This window comes from Delphinapterus leucas, chromosome 2 (genome assembly GCF_059928025.1).
Source record: "Delphinapterus leucas isolate spDelLeu-1000000601 "Yukka" chromosome 2, BTC_Dleu_Yukka2, whole genome shotgun sequence".
Classification (NCBI taxonomy): domain Eukaryota; kingdom Metazoa; phylum Chordata; class Mammalia; order Artiodactyla; family Monodontidae; genus Delphinapterus; species Delphinapterus leucas.
The window spans coordinates 46,778,617-46,797,109 of NC_143130.1; the positions used below are offsets into that span (position 1 = coordinate 46,778,617).

At 46.0% G+C, this 18,493-nt stretch overlaps 1 non-coding gene across 1 annotated transcript; it reads left to right on the forward strand.

Moving 5' to 3' along the window:
* The first annotated feature begins 3,387 nt into the window (after window positions 1-3,387).
* Window positions 3,388-3,526, forward strand: LOC115803936 (small nucleolar RNA U109). Its single transcript, XR_004024744.1, has one exon. It is a non-coding gene; the product is annotated as a small nucleolar RNA U109 (small nucleolar RNA).
* The last annotated feature ends 14,967 nt before the right edge of the window (window positions 3,527-18,493 follow it).

Genomic DNA, 18,493 nt, shown 5'->3' on the forward strand with positions numbered 1-18,493 from the left:
ATGGAACAACCCCGGGTCACTTGTACACTCCGCTTGTCCTGACATGGCTTCACGCCTCCTCCTCTCAGCTGTGGCAGCTGGAGTTGCGGGCATGTCTGGAGTCAGGTGTAGAGTCCCAGGTACGATGCCCGTCTGGCCCTGCTCTCTGGCTTCTCTTCTGGGTTTGCTCCCGTTACAGCATGCCCCAGTTCTGACTGAGCTCAGACTTTCACCATCACTCCACCCCAACCTCTTGCACCAAGTTCCTGATTTGGAGATAATCCGTCAGGCAGAGCCAGGTTCAAATCCTGCCCCAGCTCCCTCTTCCCTGTAAACCCTTGGATATGATGCCAGGTTCAATTCCTGCCCCAGCTCCCTCTTCCCTGTAAACCCTTGGATATGATGCTTAACATCCCTAAACAAAATGGGGGTCATAAAAACGCCCACCTCTTAGGGCTGCGTTAGGGACAAAAGGAGAAAATCCACAGTGAGGGTTTGGTCCGTGTCTACCCCGTGGTAAGTGCCTAGTCAGTCAGTGTTAACTCTGGTGATGGTCGCTTCTCCACTATCCATCTGAGCAGATGCCTTCTCAAGTCCCCATTCAGACACCCGATTCTAGCATCAACCTGGACACAGCCTTGGGTGCCAGCATCCTCCCTATGCCCATCCGCATCCCACCCCCCACCTGCTACCAGCTGCAGTGATGTTTGTTGGCTGATGTCACTTTCCGTGCCCTGAAGCAACAGGGCTGGAGTTCATTTTTCTCCACCCTGAGCACTGTCTCAGGGCTTTTCTCAAAGGCAATCAGAAAGCAGCTCACAAGGGGGACCCAAAGGGCAGAACCACCCCCCCAATTCCTCCCCAGAGCCTTGGACTCCCACAGAGCACGCGCTGGGGAGTGGGGATGGAGACCACAGCTCACACCTAAGGCGTTAGGGCTGAGTATCCCTCCAGAGCCAGGGCTGGCTTTCCATTACTAGTCTATCAGTTAGTGATTCAATCAGCAAGTCCAAGAAAGCAGCCTCGCGCCACATCATAGGGAGAATGGAGCTCCCAAATTTTCTTTTCCAGAACTTTTTTCTTCTGAATATTGTGTGTGGGGTGGGGACGATGGTGCCTCTGGGTGTTCCTCTTCTGCTCTGGTTGATTTTATCAATAAGCATCTTGTCAGTTGTCATTGAAAGGGAGCAAGGAACTAGTACTCCCTGCCACTTCCTATACACCCTCAGTTCCCGTAGCCTTGCTGTACCTGGCATAAGCGGGGCTTCTGAGTCAGGGAAGGTCATGGAGAAGGTGACATGAGCTGAGTTTTGCTACCTGAGTAGGAGTGGGTCTAGGGATCTCCAACTCAAATGCCTTCAAGGTCTAGGCAGGTCACATAAATAAGTGAAACAGTACAGTGTAAGACAGTAAGGAGTGATGTGGACTGTGGGAAAATATAGTTTATACCCCGCCCCCAACGTGAGGCACAGCTGCTTCTCATCTCCACCAGTTACTACGGTTCAGGGTTCTGATTGTTCAAAAGAAGCCAAAACTTAAGATATTTTATAATGACTAATCCCTTGGGTTTTTACAATTGGCCTCTTAATCCTAAAAGATTTAACACTGTGAAAGCTCCCCAGGCCAGATATGACCTGGGGCTGGCAAGTCATAAACTCTGAATTAAGTAAATGGAAAACAGAATAAAGGGTTCTGGAGAGAGAGGATAATGTTCAAAGGCACAATCTTATGATCTGACTCACACGTTCCGGAAACTGCCCGTTGCTTGGTGGAGTTAGCAGGTGGATGTGTGAGAAAGTGAAGATGAGGGCAGACTCAGAGTCTTCTGTGCTATGCTAAGGAACCCGAACTTTATTTTGAAAGCAATGGGGCTCAGAGAGGGAACCCAGAAGAACTTCAAGGAGGAAGCGCCATGTTGCACTTTGCATTTTGGAAATCCAGGTCCCACGTAGGAGCGTTTGGCAAAGGATGACTCTCTGCAGACAGGGGGGTAAGACAGAAACCATGGCGGGGAACCTGAGGGAAGGCATGAGGGCATGGTACCTGCTGTCCTCAGGTGGGAGAGTCTGAAGGCTGGGTGATCTTGGAGGGGAAACCTGGTGAGAGAGGATGGGGAGTGTCCACAGCACCCTGATTCTGCATGACTGGGTGGGTGCCATTCCCTGAGGGAAACCTGGGGGAGAGCAGGTTGGAGGTGTGAGTGCCGGTCAGGTCTGAGGTCTGTGTGGCAGTGACTAGTCTGTTCTGTGATTCTGGAACCTGGAAGTGCATCAGGAGTTGTGGGCATGTAGATGAACAATGGAAGCCGGGGCTTCTCAAGGGCTAAGGGTGGGCTCTGAGCAACCCTGACATCTAGGGGAAGGGCCTAGGAGGAAGGTCTGGGAGGGAGCAGCAGAGAAGAGTTTCAAGGAAAACCTGGAGGAGTGTTGACACTTGATGAAGGAGGAGGGAATCTAGGACCTAAGGGACATTTCAGGGTCTCGTTCAGGAGAACTGATGTGTCGCCAACACACTCAGGGACCAGGCCACACCCTGTGGGTCCCCCTGGGGCTCCATCCAGCACAGCCCCGTGACTGGTGGATGGACCACACCCAGGTCTTGGCAACATGACTGTCAGATGTGCCTCTCGTGCTAGTTAGCTGAGCACTTCTTTGCTGAAGAAAAGAAAATGCACTAATTTAATCTCGGGCAGATCTCCCCACTGGACGGCTGCAGAGCCATCCGACGGAGCAGCAGCAGCGGTGAGAATCACAGTTCTGCCACAGATAACACATTCCATTTTCTTCCATCCACCGCTCCTTATTTCTCCCTAATGGACCATGCTGTTGGAAGGCAGCTTCCCTGAGGACAGCTGATCCGAGGGGGCTCGGCAGAGTCCACACGCAGCAGTGGTTTCTTCTGACCCCGAAGGCAGCAGCCATCACCTTCAATAACAACACTGCAACTGACATTCACGTCTGCCCGGAGCTTCTTGCTTTAATCCCACCACAGGACCCCGCTTTGCAGAGAAGGACCTCAAGACCTCGAGAGGCCAAGGGCTGCAAAGCTAGAGCACGTTGGGAACCAGAACTCCAGCACCCTTACTGACGGTCCCGCCGTGCTCCTTCCGGGTGACAGCAACGTTCCCTGAGTGGTGTCGGCTGTCGGGGGAGCCGCATTTATCCAGGTCCCGCAGAGTAGGGAAGGGGACAAGACATATCAAACACCCAGAAGAAAAGTGACTTGAAAGTCGTCCCCAACCCAGGTGCCCTCCAGGGGTTTTCTCAGGAAAAGACTGCAGCTGTGTTAATAGGGACACGGCCTCTCTGAATGCAGGTCTGTCAAGAAGTGAACAAAGGGGAGGGAAGAAAGGCCAGCTTAAGGCGGAGAGCTTTCAAGTCCCAGCGAGGCGGGTTCAAGAGCAGAGCACGGCACGTCGGACAGACATTCTGCTTCTCTTTAAAGAGCACGGATTTATCCACACCGTGTGACATGAATGAAATGAGAAGTTTTCAGGGCTGCCAACCTCTCCGTTAAGGTTTTGCAGTGGTATATTTCTAATACAATAAAAAAGCAGAAAACGACAGGCAAGGCTAACACTGTGTCTGCAGCAGGAGCCCGCAGCAACTGTCAATAGTGGAGACTAAGTGACAGGCCAGTGGAAGTGCTATGGTTTGAATGTTTGTGTCCTCCACCCCGCAAATTCACATGTTGGAATCCTAATGCCCAATGTGATGGTATTTGGAGATGGGGCCTTTGGGGGTGATTAGGTCATGAGGGTGGAGGCCTCATGAATGGGGTTAGCGCCCTTATAGAAGAGGCTTCAGAGAGACCCCTCACCCCTTCTGCCATGTGAGGATAAAAGACGTCTGTGACTTAGAAGAGGGCCCTCATCTGGCCATGCTGGCACCCTGACCTCAGACTTCCAGCCTCCAGAGCTGTGAGCAATCAATTGGTGTTGTTTATAAGCCCCCCAGACTACAGTATTATCTTCTAGCTGCCCAAATGGACTAAAATAGGATTGAATGAATTTTCATATAAAACTCTTCCTAAGCATAGTTTTTAATGGCTAGATCACATTTTGTCCTTATTGGTGTGGTGCCAGTGGAGAATCTGACTTGAATATTTTCCCAATTAGCTCACCAAGTGTCTCACAACTACTTATTGAGTAACCTTTGCTTCCTCTTAAGTCTCTGGCATCTCTTTGACTGTGTATTAAATTCTTACATGCAGCAGGTGAAGGGCAGGGTGCAGGAGCCAGTGTTCTGCAGGCACACGTGGTTTGACTACATGCAAACTGAATCCCTGCTCTGACAGTTTATTTGCTGGGGGTGACCCTGGGCAAATCACTTAAACATTTTGAGCCTGCATGTCCTATTTCTAAAACCAAAATATGAAAATTAACATGCCACTGGTACAGCGCCTGGCACAGGGTGGAGCTCAAGCAAATGAAGTTATTAATACTTTTCACTGTTCTCTTGGAATCCACATCCCCTTCCTAAGGATGTGTTTTGTTAACATGTACGTCTGGGACTGGGATTGTCACCTGGAATAGTGAAGCCATCGCTCTTGGGGAGTAAATTTTGGTGGGGGGGGCAGGAAGATGTTGACAAAAATATTCAACCATACTTTTTATCTGAAAATTTTATAAAACTAATACTTTGTAAGAAAAATATTTTCTATATTTTGATAGAAAGTAATGCTGGACAAAATCTTGTTGGGTGTGAATATAGAGAAAAATTGAGATTTTTTCATTGGGGGGCACCCTCTGTTAGGGGAACAGAAAGAATCAAGGAGGGATTTTATGTCGTTATTAATGGAACCTTAAAGTGTTGAGAGGAGTGTGATTTAAAATAATGGATTTTCAGAGCCAGAAGGAATCTTAAAGATGCCCTGAGGACTCTAACCCTTCTCTTCACTTGGGATCGTTTATCATGACTCTTCCCAGTAGCTTATTTCCTCCAGAGGGAGAAGGTTTGTCCAGGGCCACCCTGTGGCCAGAACCAGGAAGTCCCGACTTTGCTCATCCAGGAAGGAGGACGTGCCACCAAATGTTGACAGAGTTCAAATAAAATGGGGACAGACATGCCCATCACAAGGTGTTCATACAAGAGTGCTTTTGATAGAGTGTTGGGGACATGAACCAGAATGGAGTGGTAGGGGGAGAGGGTGGAGCAAGGAATCACAGACAGTGTAGAAGTTTGCAAAGTGCTGGCAAGAGACAGAGAAGTAGCTGAGGGGTGTATGAAAGAAAAGTTGGGTCGTTTATTGAAGATGAGAAAAGCAAACATATATATAAATGCTAGTGGGGATGAGCCAGCAACATGGCAGAGTCATAAGGCTCTGAGCCAGCCTGCTGGGTTCAAATCCTGACATCCCTTCTTAGTAGTTGTGTGGCCCCGGGCAGGATTTTCCCCTTCTCTGTGCCTCTGTTTCCTCTCAGGTAGAAATGGATCATCATTTCTACATTCTCGGGCTACTGTCAGGCTTAAATGAAGTAATATAAAATTTGTAGGACAGAGTCTGACATATACAAGGTCCAAGATAAAGACCAGAATTATTACGCAGCTGAAATGAAGCTTTAACTATATGGGGAAGAGAGAAGAAGTAGTTGATGGAATAAGAATCGCCAAAGGCAGGAAGGGATGCAATTCCGAACACAGGTGGAGGTACTGGGTTTGGATAAGAGGACAGCTGGCTTCTTGTAACAAAGGACGGGAGGAGGCAGATTCCTTCTATTTGTAAATATCCACTGACTTCTGATGATGTCCAGGCACTAGGGGTGCAGCCATCAACAAGGTAGACACAGCGCTCCCATCATGGAACTTACACTCCCGTGGCAGAGGCAGACCGTACACAAGATACATGATATGGTGATGAGAAGACAGAAGGGGATGGGAGTGGGAAGGGCCACAGTGGGGGGAGTAGGACAGCAGATGCTATGTTAAATGGGATGGTGAGGGAAGGCCACTCTGAGAAGGTCCGATATGAGCCAAGATTTGAAAAAGGGGGAAAGGGAGGAGTGAGCCATGGGGTATCTGTTGGAAAAATGTTCCAGGGAGAGGGAACGGCCAGTGCGAAGGCCCTGTATCTGGAGCACTCCTGGCAGGTGTGGGTAGGTGGGCAGTGGAGGTGGGAGTGAGGCTGGGGTTTCCCTTCTTCCTCCCCGAGACGTGCTTCCGGCGGGGGCTGAATCCTCTTCTCTACAGCGAAGGGATGGCTTCAGCTTTTTTGACTCATCTATTCATTCAGCAGTCCTCTTTGGAGCACACTGGATGTGCAGGAGATATGTGACCTCCACCCCTCCATGGTAATGCAGAGATGATCAGGACCCTGTCCTAGGCTTGGCCCCAGTCTAGGGGCTAGTGGTGAAGCCACGTGCTAGGTGAAGCTGCAGTGGTAGCTGAGTGTAGGGAGAACCTTGCTGCAGGTGTGACCAGGACACCGAGGCAGGTCAAGGGACGCTAGTTCACTGTAAAGAAGGGTCTTCAGAAGGGGGGTGGGAGGGACTCAGAAAAGGCTCTATAGCCATGAACTACTTACTGGAGAAGTCTTCTCTACTGACAGCTTTCACCAGCTCCAGTCCAACCAACTGCATAGGTATGTATCGCCTCTGAGTTTTAACTGCGTTGGATTCTGGGGTTTTGAGTGGTCTGGATTTGGAATGCAGCATTCTCTTAGAAGTCTTTGTATTATAAAGTCTGTCTCCTTTATAAAATGAGTGTAGATTGGAGGAGGACCAGTACCACATGAGTTGGTCATCCCAGTTCATGTATCATTTCTGGCTGGTGCCTCGGTTTACTGCGAAAGTGTTTGGTCTGGATGATAAATTATATGGTCTCTCTCCTCGTTGTTGGTCATGATGAGAAAGAGAAAAGATCAGGAATAAGTGTTATGGGAAATGCTTGGCATCCAAGTGGCTTGTTTACTTTTCTGATGTGCAGATGACTAGGGGAAGAGACTGGGGAAATTGGCTGGAATCAAAGCCCTCCGTTCTCAAGAATATTTTCTGAGGTCGAGCAGAGGGAAGAGCCAAGAGTGAGCTGGTACCTTTTTGAACACAGATGGAAGTTGATTAACAAACAAAAGTTTGGGCTTCCCTGGTGGCGCAGTGGTTGAGAGTCCGCCTGCCGATGCAGGGGACATGGGTTCGTGCCCCGGTCCGGGAAGATCCCACATGCCGCGGAGCGGCTGGGCCCGTGAGCCATGGCCGCTGAGCCTGCGCGTCCGGAGCCTGTGCTCCGCAAAGGGAGAGGCCACAACAGTGAGAGGCCCGCGTACCGCAAAAAACAAACAAACAAACAAAACCAGTTTGCTGAAATTGCAGCCAGCAGATACATCAGACCAAGCTAATATTTAACGTGAAGGAAGAGGGGGATGGCAGAAGAAGGAGCTGAGCATTCAGTGAGGTGGGCATAAGAAGACAGAAGCCCATGAGCTTGCTGCTGTAACCCTCCTGTTAGCACCTACAACACCCACATAAGCCAGAGGTCTCAGCTGTCATGGAAACACCATTGTCAAGGCTGAAACCTACACTGGTCTCTTTGGAGCTCTATGCCCAGCAGCGTTTCAGTGTCTGTGAGGTCCAAGAGCTCCAGTGCCATCATGACACTTGCTGAATAGGAAAAGGCATCTCAAAGACTGTCGAGCACATCAGTGAAGGTGTTAGACCTGGCCTGAAGAGCTGGAAGCTGAGTGGGTGGACCTGGAGGAGGGTAACAAACTGGTGTCAGACACGGGTGGCACTGGGAATAAACCTAAATTTGGTGCGAACATCATACCAGAAGTGTCGTTTGCTGCCTGTAAAGCCGAAGCTGCTGAGAGGGGGCCCCCTGTACCGTCACACTGAGTCCTGGCTGGCAGTGCGGAAGTGACTGGCCAGTTCCAGCTTTCACTGTGATCCAGGGTAGTTCTCACGCTGCTAACGAGCCGACAATACAGGAGTTTGTGATCCTCACTGTTGGAGCTGTGACTTCAGGAAAGCCGTGCTCAGGGCAGCAGAAGCCTACCTCAACCAGAAGGATGTCATCAGAAATGTGTCAGAGATGCTTTGTGGAGGGGCATTTTGCTCCTAACATACTAGAGAAGGAATTAGCAAAGCACGACTCACAGGTCAAAGCCGGGCAGCTACCTGATATTATGTGGCTCTCCAGCCGAGATGATTTTACAGTTTTAAAGGGTTGCAAAAAAATCTAAATAAGTATAACATTAATACCAAGTGCTTTATGATATGTCGTGCACTGTTTTAATCTCTGCACTCATTAACTCACTTAATCTTTATAAAAACTCCATGAAGTAGATACTATTACTCATTTTTTTAGATGAGGAAACAAATGGAAGCTTCTAGATAGGTTAGCAGTAGTCAGAGATCACACAGCTAATGATTAGTTCAGCTGGAATGCAGACACTGGGAGTCTTATCTCAGAGCTTGTGCTCTTAACTTGCTTCCCCGTATGACAAGTTCTCCAACACTCTTAGGGTGTACAGAGTATAAGTCCAAAAGGGAGATTCAGGTGACACAATCCGGTGAGTTCACCAGAGGGAAGGTAACAGTGTTTCAGAGAAGCAAGGGAAGGCTCTATAGAGGAATGAGGCCACCTTTCTACCATGATGACAGGAACACTAACTTTGAACCTCAGTTAACTAAAGTCTCATCCTCCCCAAAAAATTACATTCTTCTTATTAATAGACCTGTTACCCAAAATAATGTACTCAATCATCATTATTATATTTTTAATTTCATCAATAAGAACTTTGTCGAAATTTGTTTTCTCTTTTGTTGTTTAAGTGTCTTCATCTGCCTAAGATCTTCACTTATTCCTCTTGGCCCCACAAAGCCTAAAATATTTGCTGTCTGGCCCTTTAAGGAAAAGTTTGCCAACTTATATCCTAACGAATTCAAGGCCTTGGAGTTGCTGTGGAATGTGGTGGGAAAGGCTGGTGAATGGCACAGATGCAGCAGCATCTAACTCTTAGAGTTTGGAAAGTATGGCCTTGAACTTTGGGTCTCCCGATGACCCCAGCCATTATATCACTCTGATGAGTTGGTGAATGAGTACAAGTCCTTCATCAAGGACTACCTAGTGGCATCCACTGAAGATGCCTTAGACCAGTATGACTGGAAAGCTTGGAAGTTCTCCACTAGTGGAGGTGTTGCCCAGGTGTTAGGGGATGGTTGCACAGTGACCAACCTGAAACGTATTCCCAAGCCTGTGGGCAAGGACTCTGTGCAACTGCCTTCTGCTCAGAGTGAATGAAAAAGACCCTGTGACAGAGTCTTTTCAGGAGTTCAAACTGGTCCAGTCCAAAGGACGGGGCACCATATTTCTCACTGTGCCAGGGAAACTGAAGATACTGTCATTGCCAGCCTTGTGACTGGATCTGCACCAGACCAACCAAGGCGGGTGCCCCCTTGCCCGTCTGAGCACTTGGCCAAGTACGACCAGCTCTTCAAATGGAGGAGGAAATGGACATCAAAGCTCACTTTGCCAGCAAAAAATTCAGGAAGTTCCTAGCCAAGTATGCTCTGGGCAGGAGAGCCCCTGAGCTCTTGAGCCCCAAGCACTTGTCAGCTGGTGGGACCTCTGCTCCTGTCCTAATCACAGGTGCTCAATGATCCAGACACAAACACTTTGGAAGGGACCTTCCTTCCCCCGTCTCTGTGATATTCTAGCTCCTGAGAATGGCCACATCCAAAGCCAGGCTTCCGACATGCTACTGCATGGATGAACCCTGAAATCCTTTATTAAGTCAAAGAAGCCAGGCATAAGAGGACAAATATTGTATGATTCCACTTACAAAAAATATCTAGAGTAGGCACATTCACAGAGATAGAAGAATAGAATAGAATAGAGTACTAGGGGGTTGGGGGAGGAGGGATTGGGGAATTATTGTTTAATGGGTATAGAGTTTCTGTTGGGGGTGATGAAAAAATTCTAGAGATAAACGCTGGTGATGGCTCCACAGTATTGTGAATATACTGGATGCCACTGAATCATACACTTAAAAAGGGATAACATGGAAATTTTATGTTATGTATATTTCACCACAAAAAAGAAAAAGTCTTTAAAAAAAACACCCTTGAACCCTGTTGGAACCCCTTGCTCTGTTCATGTGAATGACTGCAAATCATCCTTTTGCTTCTTTTCTCCCTACCATGTGTTTGTGGGGCCACATACTTATAATGTGTCCTTGGAGGATCAACAGGCAGGAACCCCAGTGGTTTATATGCACAAGTTGAAAGCACACGTTCAGTATCTTCCCAAAACGGTAAAGGAAGAATCATCTGAAAATTCATGAATTGTGTTTTAGTTCAATCTTTTATTCTCAGGACTAATCAACTGTTTAAGTTGGGTCCGCACACTTAATTAAAGCTTTCAGCTCTTGAAAGTTCATTTACTGAGCCTGACTCTTCAGTGAGGAACCAAGGACGTGGGAGATTCTAACACAGCTGTGAGACCCCAGCACACTGAAACATGACCTTACCTATAAAACAACTGCGCTTGGATGAAGAGGCTAAACAGAAATACAGTTTTCAGGTTTACTAATTGCTTTTCACTGAAAACAAATCCAATTATGCATGTTATTATTTTTTTTAAGATTTTTTTGATGTGGACCACTTTTAAAGTCTTTATTGAATTTGTTACAATATTGCTTCTGTTAGCTCCCTGACCAGGGATTGGACTCGCATCTGCTGCGTTGGAAAGCAAAGTCTTAACCACTGGACCGCCAGGGAAGTCCCTGTTATTATTTTTTTAAACAGGCTATTTTTATTTTTTGTCTTAGTTTACTGCTCAGAAAGAGTATTATGTTCATGGTGGAAAGGAGACTGACATCTTAAAATGTAGAGCTTTGGAGTAATCAGACTCCATCCTCACTATGGCTGGGAATATTGGGTAGGGTCAAGTGGACAGGGATTATTACTAATATTATACCTTGTTTTATAGAGTTTTTTATAGTGTGCAAAGAGCTTTCCCATATATTTTCTCATTTGGATGACCTAAGCATCTTTGTTTCTATGATTTCAGAAGTTGATGAATTTTCTTTAGCAAATTTTTCTCACCTGACCATCTTCCTCTGTCACCCAACCAAGCAGGTATCAGCACTCCCCAATCACAAGGGATGAAAGCTTATTTTAATAACAATGGAGGCAAAACCTAATTAGAAAAAAAAATCCCTTGCCAGTTCATGGGATTCATTTTGAGCCAAATTATCTGCAACCTGAGTTTCTTTGAATGACAGTCTGCCCCGTTCTCTGGGTATCTGAGAGGTGAAACTGTGTCTTGTACAGGTATAAGTAATATGTGTGAATACAGCATGCAAACTGCAGGGAAGACTTTGGAAGAAAAGTCCCACTTAGCACTGAAGTTAGATTTGATTCACTGAGCCCCAGCTGGACAAAGTACTATGCAAGGCTGGGAAGGTGAAAAAAACAGGGTCCCCCTGTTTTAATATAGGTTTTATTATTATTTAGGTATGGTCAGGCCAACAGATCAGGAGATGACCACCATTGAAAATGTAGTGTGTTATACTCCCACATTCCAAGAGGGGTGGCACACCACATCATGCAGGGCCACGTGGAGTAGCACCAGGTCACTTAGGAGGGAGGGGAGAGGGAACTGTGGACAAAAGCCTTTATTGTGGTTTCCATAGGGAGGAAGGGTGAAGCAGGGTAAGCAGGCTTAAGATTGGCTAATTTGGATAACTTCAGCAGACCCTGGGGCATAGGAGCTGTCCTACCTGTCTAGGACAACTGTAACCCCTCGTTAATTAAACCAGATAGATGCATAGATGTCTGGTACCTAGCTCCAGGTGATTATGGCAGGTGGATAGTGGCCCAGAGAATAAGATCCCACTAAGGGAGGTGGCAGGGGTATGGGCTCTAGATTAGTTGACTTGTATTTGAAAGGTGCACTCCCAGGCCAGTTGTTTACTATCTCTAGGAATTTGCTAACCCTGAGAGGAGCTGTCCCTCCACAGTCAGCAAGGTCCCAGATGTCAAAGCATCAGATAAAGAAAATAAAAGACATGGTTAATGCACACAATCCAGGATCTTCCCTTCTAGTGTGGCGAGCAGCTGAGGAAGACGAAACCAGAACCAAATCTCTAGACCTTGGTTTCTTCAACTATAAGAGGAGGAGTTTAGACTATGTCAATGACAAAATTTATTTAAAGTCTCCCATCTGTGATTCCATGAAATAATTAAATGTGAAAAGGTGACAAATGCTGTAATAGAATGCTTTAGGGAGAGAAGGAAAAGGTGGCTGAGAAGTGAAAACTAAGATGGTTTTGAGGGGAAGCACAGGTGTTGGGCTTGGGGTTTAGCACAGGAAGGTGATGGGATGGGTTGGCTGATGGAGGGGATTCATCTTCTCAGAGGCATTAGGTAGAAAACAAATGTCAAAGCAGAGGTTCTCAAATGGAGGCCATTTTGCCTCCCTGCCCCAGGGGACATTTGGCAATGTCTGGAGGCATTTTTAGTTGTCACAATTTGGGGGTGTGGGGAGGGCTGCTCCTGGCATAAAGTGGGTAGAGGCCAGGGATGCAGCTAGAACACCCTACAATGCACAGGTAGCTGCCCAACCCCCAACACCCACATTGAAATATCAATAGTGCCGAGGTGGGGAAACCCAGAGTTAGAGGAAGGATTGGTATGAAAAAGTGCATGGTTTGTGGTGCCCACGTCAGCAGGACTGGATGCTCCCCAGGACCCGGCCTGGAGGCAGGAGAAGAGAAAGCAGGAGGAAGTTGTTGCTCAGCATTGAGTCCTCTCCAAACCCCTGGTTGCGTTAAACCAGATAGATGCACAGATGCAGTGCTCACCTCACCTGGAGTCCTCTCAGATTTCAAGAAAGGTGCTGAGCAGAGGTTGTTGAGGTTTGCTGTTTGTATAAGCAGAATTTTAAATTTTTATGAAGATTTTTTTAAAACTATATTTTCTCTTAGGATTTCTTCTTCCACTTCTGAATTTTAAAAGTCCTTCACATATATTCCTTATACCTCATCAAGATTTGATAAATATCCTCTTCCATTTTCTTACCAATTTTGTATGGGTTGCCTTCTTTAAATATTTAACTGTTCAATTCAGTCTTCCCCAGAGGTGCTATAAGTATGCTTGGTAATAAGTAAGATGATTTTAGGAATTCCACTGATAAATATTTTTGTGGTAATGGTTTTGTGTTCTTTTCAAATGAGTATATAATCATGATATCAAACCCATATTTTCACAAATGGTCTTGTGTAGGTTAAGAAGTTTTTAAAAGATGAGTCAATTTAAAAACTTAAGTAGACAGTAGTATGGGTGATAAACAAAATATGGCAAACTGCTGATAGGAATATGAGAATTACTAAAGTCTGAGAAACACTAGTTAAATCCACTTGAAATTTATAAGTCAGGGAACACTTACATGATTTCCTTCCAACTCACCTCCAGATTATTAATCAACTACTTCAAACCATTTATTGAATTTCTCATTGATAATGATTTTTTAAAATCATACATCAATTCTCGTGTGCAGCATTTCTAGACAATCTTTTTTGTTCCAATAACCTTTCATTAGTATTGAGCTATGACCACACTTTTAATTACTTACTTGACTTAATATCTGGCCCAGCAAGTCTTCCCTCCCCCAAGGAGTGCTGATTTTGAGGACTGGGGTCAGGGTCAGGACATGTGAAAGGTCAGTGTCATGTGGACAGCAGCGGGCCCAGGAAAGCCCTTGGGCACTGACCTAAGTAGATTATGGCTACAGGCCAGAGATGGCCAGGTATTCCCAGAACCTTGGATTAGACGTGTGAGAAAGCCGCCATCCCAAGGGTAAATGAAGAGAGACAAAAAAGAGATATTACGCATCGATTTAAATGTGAAGAACCAATGATACTCTGTGTAATTAAGAATTAGACTGTGTGTAATGAAATTTGAGACCTGAAGGGAGACCTGAGATGAGGCACTGGGTGAGTCATAGCACACGTCCTGTTGCCTGGTCATCCAGCTATGAGGCAGAATATTTCCTGTTGCCAAATAATGTTGAAAGGACATTTCAATCTATCAGGAAAAGACACGCGCGCACACACACACACACACACACACACAGTGTTATATCTACAAGTATGTGGATCCTAAAGAAAGCAGATAGAAAAATCCAGATTTAAAACCAGTGAGGAGCTAGGCATTAACTTCCCCCAAAGAGTTCTTATTAAGTCACAGGATTCTTTAAATATACAGCTTTTGCAGTGATTTTAATTATTTCTTTGGAGTGTGCCAACACCTTGGCTGAAAGGCTAGATGGAGCTTTTAAAAAATGATAGATGTTAAAAAATGATAGATGATCTTATTTGCAAAGCAGAAATAGAGATACAGACGTAGTGAACAAACATATGGACACGGGGGGGGGGGGAAGGGGGGTGGGATGAATTGGGAGATTGGACTTGACATATATACACTATTGATACTATGTATAAAATAGATAACTAATGAGACCCTACTGTATAGCACAGGGAGCTCTACTCAGTGCTCTGTGGTGACCTAAATGAGAAGGAAATCCAAAAAAGAGGGGATATATGTATACATATATCTGATTCACTTTGCTGTACAGTAGAAACTAACACAACATTGTAAAGCAACTATACTCCAATAAAAGTTAATTCAAAAATTAAAATAAAATCACAAAAAAATTATAGCTCTCCAAATAAAAAATGAGAAAAGTGTGAAGAAATATCTCCTCAAACCACATATCCTATAAATCAGTGGTGAAAAAATTATTTAACTTAATAAAAATAATTAGTGTCACATACAACTTTTAAAAAAACACACACAGAGCACAAAGTGGGCTGGGTAGCAGGGGCAGATAGATTCATCTCTCCCCTTGGCCCAGTGTGATTAGCAAAGCAGGGCTAAACTTCATGGCCCCCATCCAGAATGGAATCTGACAGAACTGAAGAGGTGGTGGGGCTGGAAAGGGCCTTAGAATGCTTTTACTCCAAAAACCTTTTCCTCCAGAGGAAGACGCAAAGGACCCCATTACTCACCCATCTCCTGCTCCCTGGTAAAGTGACACCACTTAATATTATATTTCCTGCCCCCAAAAAGCAAATCATTCTCACATTTGGTTGGAGGCACTGGTTGAGTCAGTCTTGCTGCCTTTGTTGGACTTCTGATGTCTCAAGTTTGGAGATCATGTGATGGACAACGTCTTACCACAGGTGAGTGATGGCCAGCGAAGACCACGGACAAAGGATGAGTCTGGCTAAAGGAAATACTGAGTCATGCTGCAGCAGGTGCGTAGTCAGGCTCAAGCGTGCTAGCCTATGGGCTTAACCAGAGGATACAAAGGAGTTTGTCTCAAAGCTCAAATGAAATTCTCAAGTGGAAACCTTGGTGAGAATTGAAACAATGTCCAAGTGAGAGGCCCGGGGAGGATCTAGGAGGTCTACTTCCTTGAAAATGCCTGGGTTTGTGGCTGGGCCAGGAGGTTGCCCATTTCTGGAGAGGCCTAGGTGAGATTTCATTGTCCCTCTGTAGTCTTCCAAGGCGGGCTGTGAGATCTCCTGGCAACTGAAGAGGGCTTTGCAAAGAAGAGCTGGGTTTATAAATAATGCATTTCCTTTGTCTTGCAGGAATTCTGGAGGCAGAGGTACAATCAGATCAGCTGTGAACAGCTTACATAGCAAATCTAATAGGTTTGTAAATTAGATTTTGTGTTCATTTGTTTTTGCTGTAAGGCAGCTATTAATCTGCTTCTCCTCTTTGCTGGATGGTGCCCTTCTTACTTAGCAAATAGCAAAGAGATCTGTTTCGTTTCACTTTGGCTTTGCATTTCCCTAATCACTTTTGGGGGGGCGGGGGGAGTTGTCGGTAGGAGGAGCCCGTGAAATGGCCCAAGGTCTAGAGGCTGCAGAGATAGAAAATTCAGATGAGTAAGAGTCTCTTTCTGCAAAAGAGCCCACTCACTTGGAGGCACTTGAGCCACCAATGAGCTTATTCATAACTTGAATTTTTGCCGAATAATGGAGACTCTGAAAGGAATCAGGACTTTCGCCCAATTTCATTGTGGTAGATGGCTTGTCCAGGAGGTAAAGATAGAAAATAGAGCATTCAGGAACTTTGCTGAGACCTCTTAAAAATATTTAGGAAGTCAACTGAGAAATGTTAACCTTGATTACTGAAGGCACACTCTAAATTCTAAGAGTGTTTCCTCGGATGACGGTCTTTGGCCAGAAGACAGCTTGATACAGGAGTGTGAGCAAACGCCTTGTAAGCCAACAAACTCAGGCTTGCCACTGGCTATGGTTGGACGCTACCCAGTCCCCATCCAGAGGATATCTTCCTCTTCTATACCTTCTTTCTATAAATGGGGAAACTGAGGCTCAGAGAGATAAAGTGATTTGCCCATAGTCACACAGCTTATGAAATCTTTTCACTACACCCTCTGCTTCTGTTCATGAAAACAGCAAAAATTGCAAAGGGTCAGGTCTTTTGTTTCCTTTCATAGCTTTCCCTTTAAGCCTGCAGGCTGGAGGAATGCATCCACCTTACTCAAAACCCTTGAATTTTCTGTTCTCTGTAAAAGTTACATATTTTTGGATCCCAGACAAGTAATATCGGCCGGAGGAGTCAGGAATATTGGGAATGGAGGTATGTGGGGAGAGCGTGCACCCCCAAATAAATTCCTTTCTACCTACAAAAAGCAAAATAGAGCGTTGGGTTTAGACCTGTTAAAAGGATTTCATCTTTTCTAACTTGGCTGTTCCAAGGTAAATGCAGAGGACATAGTTGTTTGGTTTGAATTCTTTAAAGCTCCAGAATTTGGCATCAGAAATCCACTTATCATTCTAACTGAGAGAATCTGCTGTCAGCACAGACAAAAGGAACTTGCGATGTGACCCACATGCATCTGTGTGCATCCAGCAGAGGCAGGCTGGCTCCTACACTGCCTTTTGAGATGTAATCGTAACCTAGTTTCATAGAAACCTACTAGCATAGATTTCAAACAGCTGAATTCAAGCGGGTCCTGTAACGCCTGAGTCAGGTGGAAAGATGGTATGCACCCAGAATTATGATTGGCCCCGGGCATTCAGAGCCAGCCAGCAACTTCATCCATCCAGGCACCCCCCCCCAAGGTCAAATTCAAATTCAAATTCAACAAACATTTATTTAGCAGCTGCTATGTTAGACCATTGGGGAATATAGAAATGAGTGAGGGAACTCCCCTGTTTACAATCTAGTGGGAGAGAGAAACAGAGCTAGGATAACTCTGGAACTACACAGACGTTTGAAGTGGCATCTTACAAACGAGGGATAATGAGATAAAGCTACATCCCATTGCCCCAATATGAGTTTTTGTTTCCTCTTTATTAAGTTTGTAAACCATCTTATGATACTTGGTTGTTAATTCAACTGCTCTTCGGAGTTTCACAAAAGCGGCTTGAAGTATTACTATTACGACAGTGACGGCTAGGTTTCACTGGGAGGAGACATCGGGGGCTGAGGGTGGGAAGAAAGGTAGTTCATCACCCCCTTCCTGTCTCCCAGAATATATGTAGGTAATACCTGAGGGAGAGAGTTGGTGCATTCTAGAAGATAAATAGACTTCCTTCCCTTCTCAGGTAATAACTGCAATTTTGCTCCTCTGAAGAAGTTTACATTCAAGCTTGTGCAAAAACAAAACTGTTAGACGTGTCATTGGCTTGCTAACAGATCATGTCTCCCCTCTTCCTCTTTCTTTTTCCCCCTTCCAGAGCTGAAGTTGTAATAAATGGCTCCTCGTCCCCGGCTGTTGTTGACAGAAGTAATGAAGGCTTTAAGCGCAACATCCAACCAGCCTCGGCCAAGTGGAGACACAACCAAACGCTCTCTCTGAGGATCAGGTAGTGGTAATTACCTCTAGGACAAGAGACAGACTTGGCCTTCTTTGGCACAAGCTGGCAAATTGCCGCTCTCCATCATCTAAAGAAGTCAGGATAGAAATAAAATGTTTACCTCCCGCTGAGGCAGGTTTTATCTCTCACTGATCAATTGGAAATAAAAACCCCAGGCAAGCCCGGCAGCCCAGCACATGTGTGCGGCGACTCAGGCTGGGGAAGTGACAGGAGCAACTGGCTGAGGTCCTGGGTTTGGAGGGAGTGAGGCTCTTGGGTCAGCAGCAGTGAGAGCCTGGGGCAGGGGGATCACAGATGGCTTCTCCCAGAGGACCCCAAAGCAGCAGTCCTTGCCTGGCATCCATGCCCTTTCAGCGGCAATGGTCCCCCCATTTGTCTTTGGAGAGCTGTCTCCTCCCACAGCCCGTGTGGCTTGAGTAGGCAGCCACCCCCTGATGACATGAAGAAAAGCTACAACTGGGCATCAGATGACCCAGGAGCCGATGGGACACCTAACCACAAAGGGAGAGGTCTGTTTTAGCCAGAGAGCAGCTCTTGTCCTGATCTTTGCAGAGTGACGTTTCCAGAGCAGTGCAGACATTGCTGGGTGGCGGGAATGGGGAACTGTAAGGAAGGGATTCCAATGTCAGCACTTTGGCCACTTGACTTTGACAGAGCT